General features: G+C 39.4%; 1 pseudogene; it reads right to left on the bottom strand.

Annotated features, from left to right (window-relative positions):
* Nucleotides 1–1,573: 1,573 nt before the first annotated feature.
* LOC102258144 lies at nucleotides 1,574–2,509 on the bottom strand (annotated as a pseudogene).
* Between the last annotated feature and the right edge of the window lie 1,252 nt (nucleotides 2,510–3,761).

The following is a 3,761-nucleotide window of genomic DNA, read 5'->3' as shown; positions in this document are numbered from 1 at the left end:
TTAAAAATATTTTAAAGCCTTTGTATATGGACACCAGTTTTCCATACTTCAATGAATAGGTGTACAGTATGGAAAAGAAAAACTTTTATAGTAATAAAATGTGTGATTAAAAATGTTGCTTCCTGCCGAAACTGGTTTGGCTCAGTGGATAGAGCGTCGGCCTGTGGACTGAAAGGTCCCAGGTTCGATTCCGGTCAAGGGCATGTACCTTGGTTGCTGGCATATCCCCAGTGGGAGATGTGCAGGAGGCAGCTGATCGATTTTTCTCTCTCATTGATGTTTCTAACTCTCTATCTCTCTCCCTTCCTCTCTGTAAAAAATCAATAAAATATATTTTAAAAAAAATGTTGCTTCCTCATTTTTGAAGTCATCTCTGACTCTAAGATCATATTAGGTCAATCTATTTGTTCAAATGTAGACTCCACCTGCAATTATATATTTGATAATCAGTTTTTGTCAGTGCCTATAGTAGGCAGCAGGGACACCAAGCTAAATAAAAATAATAAACTAAGAGACTAGTTACAAAACTCAATAGCATAGCTGTGGTTGGTGTGGCTCAGTTGGTTGGAGAGTAGTCCATACACCAAAATGTTGTGAATTTGATCTCCCTTCAGGGTGTATGGAAGGCAACCGATGGACATTTGTCTCTCACGTCGATATTCCCCTGTCTCTCTCTCTCTCTCTGTCTCTCTCTCTCTCTCTCTCTCTCTTTCTCCTTCCCCCCCTCTAATCAATAAAAACATATCCTCAGGTGAGGATTAAAACAACAACAACAAAAAATCCCAGCAGCAGGTCAGAGTTGACATTATCAGGAAGAGCAGTTAAGTTGGTAATAATGATGTAGAAAAGAATGACAGACCCAAAATGACACTTGGTTTTCAAATTTTCTTCTGCAATAAAATTATATAAGTGGTCTTAACTGCCATGTGTAATTTTGTTTCCATGTGAGTAACATAATGCATGACAATTCTTTTAGGAAAACTATAGAAAACTAGAGGCTTGGTACACGAAATTCTTGCATGGGTAGGGTTCCTAGGCCTGGCTGACGATCAGGGCTGATCTGCGGGGTGACCGGCAGGACAATCGAAGGGCCCCCACTGGCATCCGACTTAGCTGGCCTGGAGCCTGAGGGCTGGGGGTAGCTCCTGCGTTGAACGTCTGCCCCCTGATGATCAGTGGGCATCATAGCGACTGGTTATTTCTGCCAGTAGTTCTGCCATTTGTTCAATTTGCATATTAGGCTTTTATTATATAGGATTTACTCAGGAAGTTAGATGTCATTTCAGAGAAAAATGTTTTTAATAAATCTAATTTGTCCTATAAAAAAATATATAAATTTCCAAATATTTCTCATCCAAGTTTGGGAAACACTTGGAGAGGCTAGGAAAATAAAAATTAAAAAATGGAAACTATACATATATCAGACAGAGCAGAAAGCTCGATCAAGGGAGTTACTAAATTGTATAGGGAATTTAAAATGGAAATTTCAGGCATGAAACAGAGGGAGCAAGTGCTTTCTCCAATCTGATCAAAGAATAGCAATTTCTGGCTCTTACTGTTTGCAGCCCTGTAATCATGGGCACTTTTTCAAACCCAGGATGATTGGTCTTTTTATAACTACCACCCCAAAGAATCTTTTCAGGGCCCTCTTTATGTCTTTGTTCCTGAGACTGTAGATGAAGAGGTTCAGCATGGGTGTGACCACCGTGTACATCACTAAGGCTGTTGCATTTGAGTGTGATCTGTGAGTAGCAGCAGAGCTGAGGTACACTCCTGCACTTGTACCATAAAATAAGGAGACAACTGAGAGGTGAGATGCACAGGTAGAAAATGCCTTATACTTCCCCTCAGCTGATGAGATTCCATGTATGGAGGACACTATCTTAGAGAAAGAGTAAGTGATACCAGCCACAGGAAAACCACCCATCAGCCCAACTTCAAAATACATCACGATATTATCAAGTAAGGGGTCAGAACAGGCAAGTTGGACCACCTGTTTAAAGTTCACAGAAAAAGTGGGGATTTCTAAGTCTGCACAGAAAGATAGTTGCAACACCACTAAGCTTTGTAACAAGGAATTCAGGATACACATGATCCAGGATATCAGAACCAGCAGTCCACAGAGTCAGGTGTTCATGATGACGGTGCAGTGCAGTGGGTGACAGATGGCCACGAAGCGGTCATAGGCCATCATGGTCAGGAGAAAATTATCCAGTCCCCCAAATAATAGGAAAGAAAACATCTGTGTGATGCAGCCTTCATAGGTGATGACTTTATTTCATGTCTGGATATTCACCAGCATCTTCGGGACGGTGGTGGAGGTGAAGCAGATGTCTACCAAGGACAGGCTGGAGAGGAAGAAGTACATGGGCGTGTGGAGGTGGGAGTCTGAACTGATGGCCAGGATGATGAGCAGGTTTCCAAGCACAGAGATCAGGTACATGGAGAGGAAAAGCCCAAATATGACGAGCTGCAGTTGGTTCCTCTGAAAATCCCAGAAGAAGAAATTCTGTAATTCATACATCATTGCCTCAGCCCATGTGGTAGTGGACAAAACTAGGAAGAAAATTAATATGATTAATTTTACACATGTGAGTATTAACATAGTGAAATACTAGAATTTATGTTTTTCAGTCAAGAAATTATATAGTTATATTGATATTGATCATATGGCCTTTAAGGGATCTCCTATGACAACTGTGATTAGGAATTCTTGACCTACACTCAGAATTCCCCCATGAGGTCATGTAATATACAGTCTTAATGGAAAATTCTTTTATGCATTTGAGGAATTTATGTTGAGTACTGACTATATTCTAAGGTAAGAGTATAGAATTCTGAGAAATAAAGTTTTCTACAATCCAATGATTTAGAAAGAATATAAATTACCAAGTAGAAAAACAGATAAAGACACTACAAAGAAAAAGAATTACAGGCCAATATCCCTGATGAACATAGATGCTAAAATCCTCAACAAAATTCTAGCAAATCAGATCCAGCATTACATTTAAATGATCAAACCTCAGAGGGAAGGTAGGGGAGGGTGGGGGTAAGGGGGGGGGGGTAAAGACATATATGTAATACCTTAATTAATAAAGAAAAAAAACTAAAAAAGAAAGAAAGATCATATACCATGACCAAGTGGGATTTATTCCAGGGATGCAAGGCTGGTTCAATATCCACAAAACAATAAATGTGATACATCACATAAACAAACTGAGAGACAAAAATCTCTTAATCATATCTATTGATGCAGAAAAGGCATTTGACAAAATTCAACACCCTTTCCTGATTAAAAACTCTCAGCAAAGTGGGAATAGAGGGATCATACCTCAACATAATAAAAGTCTTATATGACAAACCTACTGCACTTGGTAAGTGCTAATATTAGTTACTATTTATATCATGCCCTGAGCTCTTCAAGCAAGATCCTTTTCTGTATATGCTACATTTTCATACAATTTGGAATAGGATTTACCTCCTATTATGTATTAGTTTATTGCTGGAACTAGAGAAGAAAATGATACATGTTTTTCTGTGTTTTTTAAAAAAAATATTTCTTATTGATTTCAGAGAGAGGGAAGGATAGGAAGAGAAAGACAGAAACATCAATAATGGAGAGAATCATTAATCAACTGTCTCCTGCATGCCCCCTACTGGAGACTGAGCCTGCAACCCAGGCATGTGCCTTGACCAGAGATCCAACCATGACCACCTGGTTCATGGGTTGATGCTCAACTACTGAGCAGCACCAGCCAGGC

The sequence above is a fragment of the Myotis brandtii genome, unplaced genomic scaffold (assembly GCF_000412655.1).
Source record: "Myotis brandtii unplaced genomic scaffold, ASM41265v1 scaffold485, whole genome shotgun sequence".
Lineage (NCBI taxonomy): Eukaryota > Metazoa > Chordata > Mammalia > Chiroptera > Vespertilionidae > Myotis > Myotis brandtii.
This window is presented reverse-complemented; position numbering and strand designations above follow the sequence as displayed.